Raw genomic sequence first — 16935 nt, 5'->3', positions numbered from 1 at the left:
ACACAGGGCAGGTTCTCTCTTCATCCTGACCACTGAACAAGTGACGGCGATCACAGACATGGTGTTCTGATGCACAGAAGAAACCACCCTCACATACTGCATCACTGCATGTGAGGGGAACTGCACTGCCGGGGACAGGAAAGCTCTACAACGGGGATCAGGTCAGAATCAGCTTGCATATCACCAGCGTGTGTGGTGACATTTGTTGTTTTCCAGCAGCAGTACATTGCAATAGCTAATAATAAAAAACTAAAAATTACAGTAAGAAATACATATATAAATTTTATTTAAATAAAAAGAGAGGGGAGAAATACAGTGTTAGTGTACATGAGCCCATTGCCCATTCAGAAACCTGATGCTGGAGGGGAAGAAGCTGTTCCTGAAACGTTGAATGTGTGTCTTCAGGCTCCTGTACCTCCACTTTGATGGTAACAATGAATCTCAGGGTTGTACGAGCGGTGATTGATAAGTTCGTGGTCTAAGGTAGGAGTCAATTTTAGAAAACCTAGCACATTTATTTTTCAACATAGTCCCCTCCTACATTTGCACACTTAGTCCAGCGGTCGTGTAGCATACGCATCTTGGACCTCTAGAAAGTGTCCAGAGCAGCGGTGATTGATAAGTTTGTGGCCTAAGGCAGAAGGAGATCAGTTATACAGCTCTTGTTACATGCACACGCAGTTCAACGCTTTGAGTGGTTGTGCAGAAAGTTTGAGGTTAATATCTCATCACCTTCTACCTTAGGCTACAAACTTATCAATCACCCCTGATGAGTTATTAACTGAGATAGTGATAGTGTCACGACTGCAGAAAAGGTGGACATCATGGCGGGGTTGTCTACGAAGTCTCTATGGGTGGAGGTTACGAACAGGAAGGGACCAATAACTCTACTGGGTGTTTTTTATAGGCCGCCCAATAGTAACAGGGATATCGAGGAGCAGATAAGGAAACAGATCCTGGAAAGGTGTAATAATAACAGAGTTGTCGTGATGGGAGATTTTAATTTCCCAAGTATCGACTGGCATCTCCCTAGAGCAAGGGGTTTAGATGGGGTGGAGTTTGTTAAGTGTGTTCAGGAAGGTTTCTTGACACAATATGTAGATAAGCGTACAAGAGGAGAGACTGTACTTGATTTGGGATTGGGAAATGAACCTGGTCAGGTGTCAGATCTCTCAGTGGGAGAGCATTTTGGAGATAGTGATCATAATTCTATCTCCTTTACAATAGCATTGGAGAGAGATAGGAACAGACAAGTTAGAAAAACGTTTAATTGGTGTAAGGGGAATTATGAGGCTATCAGGCAGGAAATTGGAAGCTTAAATTGCGAACAGATGTTCTCAGGGAAAAGTACGGAAGAAATGTGGCAAATATTCAGGGGATATTTGTGTGGAGTTCTGCACAGGTACGTTCCAATGAGACAGGGAAGTTATGGTAGGGTACAGGAACCGAGGTGTACAAAGGCTGTATAAGTCTAGTCAAGAAGAAGAGAAAAGCTTACAAACGGTTCAGAGAGCTAGGTAATGTTAGAGATCTAGAAGATTATAAGGCTAACAGGAAGGAGCTTAAAAAGGAAATTAGGAGAGCCAGAAGGGGCCATGAGAAGGCCTTGGCGGACAGGATTAAGGAAAACCCCAAGGCATTCTACAAGTATGTGAAGAGCAAGAGGATAAGACGTGAAAGAATAGGACCTATCAATGTGACAGTGGGCAAGTGTGTATGGTGCCGGAGGAAATAGGAGGGGTACTTAATGAATACTTTACTTCAGTATTCACTATGGAGAAAGATCTTGGTGATTGTAGTGATGACTTGCAGCGGACTGAAAAGCTTGAGCATGTAGATATTAAGAAAGAGAATGTGCTGGAGCTTTTGGAAAACACCAAGTTGGATAAATTGCCGGGACCGGATGACATGCACCTTAGGCTACTGTGGGAGGCAAGGGAGGAGATTGCTGAGCCTCTGGCGATGATCTTTGCATCATCAATGTGGATGGGAGAGGTTCTGGAGGATTGGAGGGTTGCGGGTGTTGTTCCTTTATTCAAGAAAGTGAATAGAGATAGCCCAGGAAATTATAGACCAGTGAGTCTTACTTCAGTGGTTGGTAAGTTGATGGAGAAGATCCTGAGAAGCAGGATTTATGAACATTTGAAGAGGTAGAATATGATGAGTAACAGTCAGCATGGCTTTGTCAAAGGCAGGTCTCGTAATGCAGGTAAACGCCTTACGAGCCCGATTGAATTTTTTGAGGATGTGACTAAACACATTGATGAAGGTAGAGCAGTAGATGTAGTGTATATGGATTTCAGCAAGGCATTTGATAAGGTACCCCATGCAAGGCTTATTGAGAAAGTAAGGAGGCATGAGATCCAAGGGGACATTGCTTTGTGGATCCAGAACTGGCTTGTCCACAGAAGGGAAAGAGGAAGTATGGGATACAGAGAGAGATGATGAGAATTAATCTAACGGAATTGGGGGTGCAGGAATTCACATTAAAAGGGCTGCTGGGCATGGGTGAGGGAGCACAGGTCAGGGTATTTTTAGCTTTCTTAAGGGGTACAGGGGTTTTTTATAGGATATGATGGATAAGCAGGAATAGGGTAGGATGGCCAAAGATGGGAGGATAAAGTGCAAGTTAGGGTATGTGTGTGTGTGTGATTGAGTGAAGTGATTTAGAATGTAAGTCTATTGCACACTCCAGAGCAGAAGGTGGCAGTAACGCACCATTAAGCTGGGTGCCAACTGCCATAAAACAAGACAGAGAAGAAGAGGAAGAAGAAGCCAAAGAGTGGTTGTAGACACCAAGGTCATATTCTGCATGGAGGTCTGTGACCAGTGGTGTGCCTCAGGGATCTGTTCTGGGACCTTTACTCTTCCTGACTTTTATATATGACCTGGATGAGGAAGTGGAAGGATGGGTTAGTATGTTTGCTGATGACACAAAGGTTGAAGGTGTTGTGGATGGTGTGGAGGGCTGTCAGAGGTTACAGCAGGACATTGATAGGATGCAAAACTGGGCTGAGAAGTGGCAGATGGAGTTCAATCCAGATAAGTGTGAAGTGGTTCATTTAGGTAGGTCAAATATGATGGCAGAATATAGTATTAATGGTAAGACTCTTGGCAGTGTGGAGGATCAGAGTGATCTTGGGGTCCGAGTCCATAGGATGCTCAAAGCAGCTGTGCATGTTCACTCTGTGGTTAAGAAGGCATACGGTGTATTGGCCTTCAGTAATCGTGGAATTGAATTTATGAGCCGAGAGGCAATGTTGCAGCTATATAGGACCCTGGTCAGACCCCACTTGGAGTACTGTGCTCAGTTCTGGTCGATCACTACAGGAAGGATGTGGAAACCATAGAAAGGGTGCAGAGGAGATTTACAAGGATGTTGCCTGGATTGGGGAGCATGTCTTATGAAAATAGGTTGAGTGAACTCAGCCTTTTCTCCTTGGAGTGATGGAGGATGAGAGGTGACCTGATAGAGGTGTATAAGATGATGACAGGCATTGATCGTGTGGATAGTCAGAGGCTTTTTCCCCAACGGCTGAAATGGCTGCCACAAGAGGACACAGGTTTAAGTTGCTGGGGAGTAGGTACAGAGGAGATGTCAGGGGTAAGTTTTTTACTCAGAGAGTGGTGAGTGCGTGGAATGGGCTGCCAGCAATGGTGATGGAGGCGGATACGATAGGGTCTTTTAAGAGACTTCTGGCTAGGTACATGGAGCTTAGAAAAATAGAGGGCTATGGGTAAGCCTAGTAATTTCTAAGGTAGGGACATATTCATAGAAACATAGAAAATAGGTGCAGGAGTAGGCCATTCAGCCCTTCGAGCCTGCACCGCTATTTATTATGATCATGGCTGATCATCCAACTCAGAACCCCGCCCCAGCCTTCCCTCCATACCCTCTGATCCCCGTAGCCACAAGGGCCATATCTAACTCCCTCTTAAATATAGCCAATGTACTGGCCTCAACTGCTTCCTGTGGCAGAGAATTCCACAGATTCACCACTCTTTGAGTGAAGAAGTTTTTCCTAATCTCGGTCCTAAAAGGCTTCCCCTCTATCCTCAAACTGTGACCCCTCGTTCTGGACTTCCCCAACATCGGGAACAATCTTCCTGCATCTAGCCTGTCCAATCCCTTTAGGATTTTATACGTTTCAATCAGATCCCCCCTCAATCTTCTAAATTCCAACGAGTACAAGCCCAGTTCATCCAGTCTTTCTTCATATGAAAGTCCTGCCATCCCAGGAATCAATCTGGTGAACCTTCTTTGTACTCCCTCTATGGCAAGGATGTCTTTCCTCAGATTAGGGGACCAAAACTGCACACAATACTCCAGGTGTGGTCTCACCAAGGCCTTGTACAACTGCAGTAGTACCTCCCTGCTCCTGTACTCAAATCCTCTCGCTATAAATGCCAGCATACCATTCACCTTTTTCACAACTTTGTGGGCCGAAGGGCCTGTATTGTGCTGTAGGTTTTCTATGTTTCTATTTTCTATTACAATCATGTGTTTGTGCACATGTGTGTGTGTCTGTGTCTGTGTCTGTGTGTGTCAGTGTGAGTGTGTGTATGAGGTGTGTGTCTGTGTGTGTCTGTGTGTGTCAGTGTGAGTGTGTGTATGTGAGGTGTGTGTCTGTGTGTGTGTGTGTGTGTGTGACTGTCAGTGTGTAAGTGAGGTGTGTGTGTGTGTGTGTGTGTGTACATGCACATGTATGTCTGTGTGTGTGTGTATGGGGTGTGTGTGTGTGGCGTGCACGCGACAGAGAGAGAGAGAATGTGTGTCCTTTACCACTGTCTCCCTGGTGTGTCCAGGTTTGCTTGGCCAGATGACTCTGGAGCTTATTTACAGTCCTCGATAGAAATGTAGAAATGTTCAGGCACAGTCCACAACTATGTGTCTGTTCTTTACTGTTTGAGAACTGATGGCTTTCTGATTCATTCTGTGCCCAATTAAATCTGACAGCTCGCCTGGACATATGCCCTGTGTTATGTTAGATGCCTTGAAACCATTTTCCCCACTAAAGAACAGCAAGTTCCACTGGAGCTATTTAAGCAATGTGAGCATCTGCAGCCTGGAATCACCGACTGTTATTTTCCTGAGAAGGCAGCAATGTCCTTTGAAAGTAGAGGCCAGAACTAGATGTACTGCATGTCTTGGCCTGACTGAAAACTTGGATTGCGTTGAACACTGGATCCTTTAAGCACTGTAACCCAAAGAGCAGAAAATATTAGAAGCTGAGACGACATCCAAAGTGACTCACCATTCAGTGATGCCCCACTCCTCCTTACCTCTCCGGATAACAGTACAGTCCACCCCATGTACTATCACAGACAATTCAGTCCTAACAGTCCAGTCCAGCTCATGTACCGTCACAGGATATCCACCCCCAACAGTCCAGTCCAGCACATGTAGTGTCACAGACAATTCAGTCCCAACAGTGCAGTCCAAGCCAGCTAACAACACAGGATTTCCATTCCCAACAGCATGGTCCACCCCATGTACCATCACAGGACATCCACCCCCAACAGTACAGCCCAGCCCATGAACTGTCACAGGACATTCACTCCTAACCGTACAATCCACCCATTTTTTTCTTCAGGGGTTTCATCGAGGCGCGACTGCGCAAGGGTGTAGTTGTCAGTGAGTTAAACCGGTGGGAAGAATTTTAAAAATAGACAGCTTTATAGAGCGAGCATCAGGGTAGAGAGGATCAGAGAAGGAAGGCTTTGGCTCAACAGGGCTTCAGCGATAACGGGTCGAGGCGAGTTAATTTACCTGTGAGGAATAGAAACAGGAAGTTTGTCTGCAAGGCCAGTGCTCTTACTGGGTGTCGGATGTGGAGTGTCCAGGAAACGCCCAGCCTCCCGGACAGCCACATCTGTGCAAGGTGAGTCGAGCTGCAGCTCCTTAGGGACCGGGTTAGGGAACTGGAGATGCAACTCGATGACCTTTGGTCAGGGAAAGTGAGGAGGTGATGGAGAGGAGCTATAGGCTATGGAGAGGGCCCTGGCGAGACAGAGAAGTGGGTAACAGTCAGGAGGGGGAAGGGCAGAAGTCAGACACTAGAGAGTACCCTTGTGGCTGTCCCCCTTAACAATAAGTACTCCTGTCTGAGTACAGTTGGGGGGGACGGCCTACCTGGGAGAAGCAACAGTGGCCATGCCTCAGGCACAGAGTCTGGCCCTGTGGCTCAGAAGGGTAGGGAAAGGAAGAGGATGGCAGCAGTGATAGGGGGACTCGATAGTTACAGGGTCAGACAGGCAATTCTGTGGATGCAGGAAAGCAACATGGATAGCAGTTTGCCTCCCAGGTGCCAGTGTCCCGGATGTTTAAGATCGCGTCAGTGATATCCTGAAGTGGGAAGGTGAACAGCCAGAGGTTGTAGTACATACTGGTACCAATGACATAGGTAGGAAAAGAGAGGGGGTTCTGAAAACAGATTACGGGGAGTTAGGAAAGAAGTTGAGAAACAGGACCACAAGGGTAGTAATCTCCGGATTACTGCCTGTGCCCGTCCACAGTGAGTATAAGAATAGAGTGAGGTGAAAGACAAATGCATAGCTGAGAGATTGGAGCAAGGGGCAGGAATTCAGATTTAAAACATAGAAACATAGAAAACCTACAGCACAATACAGGCCCTTTGGCCCACAATGCTGTGCCGAACATGTACTTACTTTAGAAATAACCTCGGGTTACCCATAGTCCTCTATTTTTCTAAGCTCCATGTACCTATCCAGGAGTCTCTTAAAAGACCCTATCGTATCTGCCTCCACCACTGTTGCCGGCAGCCCATTCCACGCACTCACCACTCTCTGCGTAAAAACCTTACCCCTGACATCTCCTCTGTACCTACTTCCAAGCACCTTAAAACTGTGTCCTCTCGTGTTAGTCATTTCAGCCCTGGAAAAAAGCCTCTGACTATCCACATGATCTATGCTTCTCATCATCTTATAGACCTCTATCAGGTCACCTCTCATCCTCCGTCGCTCCAAGGAGAAAAGGCCAAGTTCACTCAACCGATTTTCATAAGGCATACTCCCCAATCCAGGCAACATCCTTGTAAATCTCCTTTCAACCCTTTCTATGGTTTCCACATCCTTCCTGTAGTGACATGATCAGAACTGAGCACAGTACTCCAAGCGAGGTCTGACCAGGGTCCTATATAGCTGCAACATTACCTCTTGGCTCTGGAACTCAATCCGTATGCCTTCCTAACCACAGCGTCAACCTGTGCAGCAGCTTTGAGTGTCCTATGGACACTATGAGAGGCAGCAGAAAGGAAACTATAGACCTGTTAGCCTGACATCAGTGGTTGAGAAGTTGTTGGAATCGATTGGTAGGAATGAGATTAGGCGTACCTGGAGGCACATGACAAGATAGGCCAAAGCCAGCAAGGATTCCTGAAAGGAAAATCCTCCCTAACAAACCTACTGCAATTCTTTGAGGAAATTACAAGCAGGTTAGACAAAGGAGATGCAGTACATAGAACATAGAATAGTACAGCACAGTACAGGCTCTTCGGCCCATAATGTTGTGCCGACCCTCAAACCCTGCCTCCCATATAAGCCCCCACCTTGGATTTCTCCATATACCTGTCTAGTAGTCCCTTAAACTTCACTAGTGTATCTGCCTCCACCACTGACTCAGGCAGTGCATTCCACGCACCAACCATTCTCTGAGTAAAAAACCTTCCTCTAATATCCCCCTTGAACTTCCCACCCCTTACCTTAAAGCCATGTCCTCTTGTATTGAAGCAACACACATCAAAGTTGCTGGTGAATGCAGCAGGCCAGGCAGCATCTCTAGGAAGAGGTGCAGTCGACGTTTCAGGCCCAGACCCTTCGCGACGAAGGGTCTTGGCCTGAAACGTCGACTGCACCTCTTCCTAGAGATGCTGCCTGGCCTGCTGCATTCACCAGCAACTTTGATGTGTGCTGCTTGAATTTCCAGCATCTGCAGAATTCCTGTTGTTTTCCTCTTGTATTGAGCAGTGGTGCCCTGGGGAAGAGGCGCTGGCTATCCACTCTATCTATTCCTCTTATTATCTTGTACTCCTCTATTATGTCTCCTCTCATCCTCCTTCTCTCCAAAGAGTAAAGCCCTAGCTCCTTTAATCTCTGATCATAATGCATACTTTCTAAACCAGGCAGCATCCTGGTAAATCTCCTCTGTACCCTTTCCAATGCTTCCACAACCTTCCTATAGTGAGGTGACCAGAACTGGACACAATACTCCAAGTGTGGCCTAACCAGAGTTTTATAGAGCTGCATCATTACATCGCGACTCTTAAACTCTATCCCTCGACTTATGAAAGCTAACACCCCATAAGCATTCTTAATTACCCTATCCACCTGTGAGGCAACTTTCAGGGATCTGTGGACATGTACCCCGAGATCCCTCTGCTCCTGCACACTACCAAGTTATCCTGCCATTTACTTTGTACTCTGCCTTGGAGTTTGTCCTTCCAAAGTGTACCACCTCACACTTCTCCGGGTTGAACTCCATCTGCCACTTCTCAGCCCACTTCTGCATCCTACCAGTAGATGTGGTGTACTTGGATTTTCAGATGGCCTTTGACAAGGTGCCACACATGAGGCTGCTTAGCAAGATAAGAGCCCATGGAATTACAGAGAAGTTCCTAGCACGGGTGGAGCATTGGCTGGTCGGCAGAAAACAGAGCGTGGGAATAAAGGGATCCTATTCCGGCCGGCTGCCGGTTACCAGTGACGTTCATCAAGGGGTCGGTGCCGGGGCCGCTGCTTTCTATGATGTACGTCAATGATTTGGACTACGGTATTAATGGGTTTGTGGCTAAATTTGCCGATGATACAAAGATAGGTGGAGGAGCAGGTAGTGTTGAGGAAACAGAGAGTCTGGAGAAAGACTTAGATAGTTTAGGGGAATGGGTGAAGAAGTGGCAAATGAAATACAATGTTGGAAAGTGTATGGTCGTGCACTTTGATGGAAGAAATAAACAGCCAGACTATTATTTAGATGGGGAGAGAATTCAAAATGCAGAGATGCAAAGAGACTTCGGAGTACTTGTGCAAGATATCCTAAAGGTTAACCTCCAGGTTGAGTCAGTTGTGAAGAAGGCGAATGCAATGTTGACATTCATTTCCAGAGGTATAGAATATAAGAGCAGGGATGTGATGTTAAGGCTCTATAAGTCACTCGTGAGACCACACTTGGAGTATTGTGTGCAGTTTTGGGCTCCTTATTTTAGAAATACTGACATTGGAGAGTGTTCAGAGAAGATTCATGAGAATGATTCCAGAAATGAGAGGGTTACCGTATGAGGAATGTCTGGCAGCTCTTGGGCTGTATTCCCTGGAGTTCAGGAGAATGAGGGAGGAGCTCATAGAAACATTCCAAATGTTAAAAGGCCTGAACAGATTAGATATGGCAAAGTTATTTCCCATGGTAGAGGATTCTAGGACAAAGGGGCACGACTTCAGGATTGAAGGACGTCCATTTAGAACTGAGATGTGGAGAAATTACTTTAGTCAGAGGGTGGTAAATCTGTGGAATTTGTTGCCACGAGCCACTGTGGAGGCCAAGTCACTTGGTGTATTTAAGGTAGAGATAGATAGGCTCTTGATTAGACAGGGCATCAAAGGGTATGGGCTGAAAGCAGGGGGGTGGGGATGGCTGGATGAAGTGGATCAACCTATGATTGAATGGCAGAACAGACTCCATTGCCAAATGGCGTACTTCTGCTCCTACATCTTATGGTCTTATAAGCTCAGACCCTAAGATCCCTTTGATTGTCCACACTGCCAAGAGTCTTACCATTAATACTATATTCTGCCATCATATTTGACCAACCAAAATAAACCATCTCATGCTTATCTAGGTTGAACTCCATCTGCCACTTCTCAGTCCAGTTTTGCATCCTATTGATGTCCCACTGTAACCTCTGACAGCCCTCCACACTATCCACAACATACCCAACATGTGTCATTGGCAAATTTACTAACCCATCCTTCATCCAGGGCATCTAAAAAAAAATCACAAAGAGAAGGAGGTCCCAGAACAGTTCCCTGATTCACACCACTGGTCACCAACCTCATGCAGATGATGACCACTCTTTGCCTTCTGTGGGTGCCAGTTCTGGATCCAGAAAGCTAGGTCTCCTTGGATCCCATGCCTCCTTACTTTCTCAATAAGCCTTGCATGGGGTACCTTATCAAATGCCTTGTTGAAATTGATATACACTACATGTACTGCTTTACCTTCATCAACGTGTTTAGTCACATCCTTGACAAAGCCATGCTGACTGTTCCTAATCATATTATGCCTCATGAAATGTTCATAAATCCTGCATCTCAGGATCTTCTCCATCAACTTACCAACCACTGAAGTAAGACTCGCTGGTTTATAATCTCCTGGGCTATCTCTACTCACTAGAATTGCTGGAGGATGGGGACCGAACTAAAGAGACGGAGGAAGGGGCGGTTGGATCACAAACAGAGAAAGCTTGTAGATAGGGTGAGAGGTTAGAGAGGCAGGTGATAGAGAAGGATGCGCTCAGATTGATGGCTTGAGATGTGTCTATTTTAATGAAAGAAGCATCATGAACAAAGCGGATGAGCTTAGACCGTGGATCAGTACTTGAAGCTATGACGTTGTGGCCATTACAGAGACTTGGATGGCTCAGGGGCAGTAATGGCTTCTTAGAGTGCCAGGCTATATAAATGTTTCAGAAAGGACAGGGAGGGAGGCAAAAGAGGTGGGGGTGTGGCACTGCTGATCAGGGATAGTGTCACAGCTGCAGAAAAGGAGGAAGTCATGGAGGGATTGCCTACTGTGTTTCTGTGGGTGGAATTTACAAACAGAAAGGGGGTGAATAACTCTACTGGGTGCTTTTTTAATAGATCACCCAAGAGTAACAGGGACATCGAGGAACAGATGGGGAGATAGATTCTGGAACGGCACAATAATAATAGGGTTGTTGTGATGGGAGATTTTAATTTCTCCAATATTGACTGGCATCTCCTTAGAGCGAGGGGTTTAGATGGGGTGGAGTTTGTTAGGTGTGTTCAGGAAGGTTTCCTGACACAATATTTAGATAAGCCTACAAGAGGAGAGGTTGTACTTCATCTGGTGTTGGGAAATGAACTTGGCTAGGTGTCAGGTCATTTTGGAGATAGTGATCACAATTCTATCTCCTTTACCGTAGCATTGGAGAGGGATAGGAACAGACAAGTGAGGAAAACATTTAATTGAAGTAAGTGGAAATATGAAGCTATCAGGCAGGAACTTGGAAGTATAAATTGGGAGCAGATGTTCTCAGGGAAATGTACGGCAGAAATGTGGCAAATGTTCAGGGGATATTTGAATGGTGTTCTGCATAGGTACATTCCAATGAGACAGGGAAGTTATGGTAGGGTACAGGAACCATGGTGTACAAAGGCTGTTGAAAATCTAGTCAAGAAGAAAAGCTTACAAAAGGTTCAAAAAGCTGGGTAATGATATAGATCTAGAAGATTATAAGCCTAGCAGGAAAGATCTTAAGAATGAAATTAGGAGAGCCAGAAGGGGCCATAATAAGGCCTTGGCAAGCTGGTTTAAGGAAAACCCTAAGGTGTTCTACAAGTATGTGAAGAGCAGGGGCGTATCTGCAGCTTCCTTGCTTTCACTGATGCAAGTTGGTCTATGATGTGATCAAAGTCAGTTTTTTCAGTTTCTTCTCTTTCTACACTCAGCAGAGCAAGATCACAGAGGCTGCCTTGACATATGGAGGCTCTCAAATATGAAAGTATTAGTTTTAACTTGCTGAATGATCTCTGACAGCTGGTGATGGAAACTGCGATGGTTAACATTATCTGAATAGCAATGCGAAGATTGAGGAAGACGCTCTCATCTCCATACTGAACAATAAATTCAAGAAGCTCTTCAGTTCTTGATATTTTCATGTTGACCCGCCTTGATTGCAATATTCTGCAATCCAAAATTTCTTCATATAGCTAACACAAAATAATCTGCAGATGCTGTGATCAAAGCAACACTTTCAGTACACTGGATGAGCTCAGCAGGTCGGGCAGCATCAGTTAGAAACGATGAGTCGACGTTTTGGGCCGGAACCCTTCGTCAGGACATAGCTGCTGTCCATCAACATCAGAGCTGTACAATTCACCCAAATTTTTGCACTTCTTCTTTAGGTCATTACTGTCGGCGCCGTAACACAATCCCTCAACATCGAGAAGGAACCCAAACTTGGCGTCTGTGCTGTGCAAACGAGCGAACTTTTCGTCCATTTCTCTGTGAAGACGGCCGAGTGTTCCCTTCATGACTCTTTCCATTTCCTCCTTAGCTGTTAACCCAACGTCTCGAGTTCTCATCAGCCATTCGTTTCTTTCGTCTCTGACGTCTTTCAACTTCAATATTCCATTCTTGACAGAGACCGACTCCTTCTTCAAGTGACTCATTGACCAACACTTCTCTTTCATCATAAAAATGATCTCGGAGGGTTTTCAAATCCAGGGCAGCATCGTGGAAGTTCATGCTAGGATCCTGCAGCCTCTTTTGAATATGGTCAATGCGACCGAGTACCTTGTTCCAAAATCCTAGCAAAATCAGAAAATCTTAACTCAACATGTAGTTGTACAGCTGCCTTGCATCACTTCTTATTTCACTGGTCTCGTTTTCATTGTCTATCATGTTCTGGAGAACTTGAAGTATCTCTTCAAGGTACTTGTTGACGGGCTTCACTGCTTCTGTCCTTGCACTCCACCTGGTTTCGGACTCTGACTTAACAACCACGGGCACGGCGCTTTTGAGTTTTTCCCAGCGCTGTGTTGAACGAGAGAAAAACATGTAGAGAGCTTCGATGGTTCCAAAAAACATGACCATTATTGTATCCTGCTTGGCTGCATGTACACCCACCAAGTTGAGTGAGTGATTGTTGCAGTTCACAAACACTGCCAGGTTGTTTTTCTCACTTATTCTTTGATGAACACTTCTGTGTCCAGCCATCACAGCAGCGTTGTCGTAGCACTGTGACCAACAATCTTGTAGCTCCATTTCATCCTTCTCTAGCTGTTTCAAGCTGTCTTCAACCAAGCTCTCAGCATCCTTCTGGCTCATCTGGATAAAACCAAGGAAGGACTCTCTAACAAGGACTGTTTTCCTCTCAAAGTCAACTTTCACATACCTCACTACTTCTGACATCAGCTCACGGTGTGCCTGATCAGGAGTCGAGTTGAACATGAGACCATGGTACTTGGCTTTACGAATGCTTCTCAGTAAACTCTGGTGAACAGTGGATGCCATCATGTAGATGAATTCGTTCTGGACACCCGGTGAAAGATAAGGCGTGGATCCAGGATGACTTTCCAAATGAGTGAGGTGTTCGTTTATGACAGCGTCAAAGATGGCCAGTAGTTTCAGTAAACCAAGAAAATTTCCCACATTGCAGTCATCGTCTAGCTGAAGTGACTCCGTGTCCTTGCAAAGCCAGGTTCTGAATCACAAGGAATTTAATGCAGTGAAGGATTCTCGTCAAGATGTCACGCCACTTCTGCTTTTCCCTCTCAATCTGTGACTGAAATACCGCGTCAATAACTGCTCTGTTTCCAGCTAAATTTCTTTCCATTTCTTTCCACTGTGTGAAACATTCCCGATGATTCTTGACATTTTCATGAACACTAATCCTTTCAGGTGCTTTCCACTGGTTGAATCCACTTTCCTGCTCCAATGAGGATTGATGGTCTGACCGGGAATAGAGAAGACAACAGATACAAAATGCAGACTTTTTAGAAGGGGAATAGACCAGCCATGTGCGAGTCACTTCCTCACCACGACCATTTCCCAATTTCATCTTGAACCAAGTTTTGTTCATTGAGCGGTTATATGTTGGTAGGAAAGGCCCCTCTGTTCTGAAAACACTTCAAACCCAGCTTTATTATTTCTGTTCTCAACACATCAGGCAGAATTACTTTTTCAGTATCCTTTTCAAACTTCACAATTTCAATGCCATGCTGTTCAATCACTTCTGGTATGACAGTTCCAGGCTCTTTGACACCATCCATCTTGGACAATGTCTCCCATCCACTACGTAATGTACTGGGTGCGCACAGGAGTACATTCAGCCAGAGACTCATTCCACTGAGATGCAGCACTGAGCGTCATAGGAAGTCATTCCTGCCTGTGGCCATCAAACTTTACAACTCCTCCCTTGGAGGGTCAGACATTCTGAGCCAATAGGCTGGTCCTGGACTCATTTCCTGGCATAATTTAAATATTACTATTTAACTATTTATGGTGTTATTATTATTTATTATTTATGGTGCAACTGTAACAAAAAACAATTTCCCCCAGGATCAATAAAGTATGACTATGACTATGACTATGCAGTTCACTAGGTTCACTGTCATCAGGTTCAATCTCGCCAGGTAAAATCTCGTCAATAAACTCAACATCACCACCACCACCACCATCGCCTTCCCCTCCTGTCATGTCCACGTTCTCTGTGGCAGCCTCACTCTTACTCTCGTCATACTCAGATTTATCTGACTTGACTTCCTCCTCGACTTGTGACGCATTTGTACTTGATCCACCTTCAGATTCTAACAAACTTGCAGCAGGTGCAGGCGACTCCAGGAAACGTGTCGAACTACTTGTTCCGGGCTTTTCAAAGAAGGGCATGAAGAACTTGCTCAACTTCTTGGCTTCCTCCGCCTCCAACTTTCATCTCTTCCATCCTTCAGCTCCACTTTCCTTCTTCGTGAAGGAACGTTTCATGGTCTTCTAACACAATGCTCTGAAATAAGGCCATCCTAGTGCTTCTCACCCATGATAAACAAAGACAGATCATATATCTGAAGAAATTTCTTTTTTCACTATCCAAGGATGGCTTGTCTGACTTTAATAGAAACTGCTCAGTGGCGCCCCCTTCAAGTGGCGCCCAGAGCACGTGCCATAGAGAATTGGACCAAACAAGTGTGACAGTGGAAAAGTGTATCTGGAACCAGAGGAGGTAGCGGAGGTACCTAATGAATACTTTGCTTCAGTATTCACTATGGAAAAGGACCTTGGCGATTGTAGGAATGACTCACAGTGGACTGAAAAGCTTGAGCATGTAGATATTAAGGAACAGGATGTGCTGGAGCTTTTGGAAAGCATCAAGTTGGGTAAGTCACCAGGACAGGACGAGATGTACCCCAGGCTACTGTGGGAAGCGAGGGACGAGATTGCTGAGCCTCTGGCGATGATCTTTGCACCATCAATGGGGATGGCAGAGGTTCCGGAGGATTAGAGGGTTGCGGATATTGTTCCTTTATTCAAAAAAGGGAGTAGAGATAGCCCGGGAAATTATAGACCAGTGAGTCTAACTTCAGTGGTTGGTAAGTTGATGGAGAAGATCTTGAGAGGCAGGATTTATGAACATTTGGAGAAGCATAATATGAATAGGAATAGTCAGCATGGCTTTGTCAAAGTGGTGCGAAGGTCAGGGTATCAAGGGATATTGGGAAAAATCTGGAAATTGGAACTAGATGGGTGAATAGTTTAGCTCACGGGGGAGCTGCGGAGCAGACTCGATGGGCCGAATGGCCTACTTCTGCTCCTTTGTCTTGCGATCTTGTGAAGACAATAACCTAGCCCTCAATGTCAGCAAGATGAAGGAATTGGTTGTTGACTTCAGAAGGAGTAGCGGACTGCATGACCCAATTTACATCGGTGGTGCGCAAGTGGAACAGGTCAAAAGCTTTAAGTTCCTCGGGGTCAATATCACAAATGATCTGACTTGGTCCAACCAAGCAGAGTTCACTGCTAAGAAGGCCCACCAGCGCCTTTACTTCCTGAGAAAACTAAAGAAATTTGGCCTGTCCCCTAAAACCCTCACTAATTTTTATAGATGCACCGTAGAAAGCATTCTTCTAGGGTGTATCAGAACCTGGTATGGAAGTTGTCCTGTCCAAGACCGAAAGAAGCTGCAGAAGATCATGAACATGGCGCAGCACATCACACAAACCAATCTTCCGTCCGTGGACTCACTTTACACCGCACGCTGTCGGAGCAGTGCTGCCAGGATAATCAAGGACATGACCCACCCAGCCAACACACTTTTCATCCCTCTTCCCTCCGGGAGAAGACTCAGGAGCTTGAAGACTTGTATGGCCAGATTTGGGAACAGCTTCTTTCCAACTGTGGTAAGACTGCTGAACGGATCCTGACCCGGATCTGGGCCGTACCCTCCAAATATCCAGACCTGCCTCTCGGTTTTTTTGCACTACCTTACTTTCCATTTTTCTATTTTCTATTTATGATTTACAATTTAAATTTTTAATATTTAATATTTGTAATCCAGGGAGCGGGAAGCGCAGAATCAAACATCGCTGTGATGATTGTATGTTCTAGTACCAATTGTTTGGCAACTATAAAGTATAAAGTATAAAAGTATAATATACGAGGGGTAAGTTTGTGGCCTAAGGTAGAAGGAGATGAGTTATACAGTTCTTGTTACATGCACGTGCAGTTCATCTCTTTGAGTGATTATGCAGAAAGTTTGGAGTTAATAACTCATCTCCTTTGAGTTCAAAACTCAGGAAGTTATGTTGCAGCTTTATAGAACTCTAGTTACAGCACATCTGGAATAGTGCATAGAGATTTGGTCGCCCTATTATTGGAAAGATGTCGAGGCTTTGGAGAGGGCATCGACGAGGTTGACCAGGATGCTGCCTGGATTGGAGGGCACGTGCACAACGAAAGGCTGGACAAACCTGCGGTGTTTCCTCTGGAGTGGCAGGGGTTGAGGGGAGATCTGCTAGAGTTTGCACGATTATGAGCAACACAGCTGGAGTAGACAGACAATATCTTTTCCCAGGGTTGAAATGTCTGACACCAGAGGTCATGTATTTAAAGTGAGAGGAGGCAATTTCAAAGGAGATATGAGGGGCAAGTTTTTTTATGCAGAGAGGGTGTCTGGAATGTGCTTC

The 16935-nt window shown here is 45.4% G+C and overlaps 1 protein-coding gene across 7 annotated transcripts in view; it reads right to left on the bottom strand.

Annotated features, from left to right (window-relative positions):
- LOC140196126 (lipoma-preferred partner homolog) overlaps positions 1-16935 on the bottom strand; it is a 477606-nt gene that overhangs the window by 168894 nt on the left and 291777 nt on the right. The window lies entirely within an intron of this gene.

The sequence above is a fragment of the Mobula birostris genome, chromosome 4 (genome assembly GCF_030028105.1).
Source record: "Mobula birostris isolate sMobBir1 chromosome 4, sMobBir1.hap1, whole genome shotgun sequence".
Lineage (NCBI taxonomy): Eukaryota > Metazoa > Chordata > Chondrichthyes > Myliobatiformes > Myliobatidae > Mobula > Mobula birostris.
The sequence above is the reverse complement of the archived record's forward strand: the minus strand, read 5'-3'. Positions and strand labels throughout refer to the sequence as shown.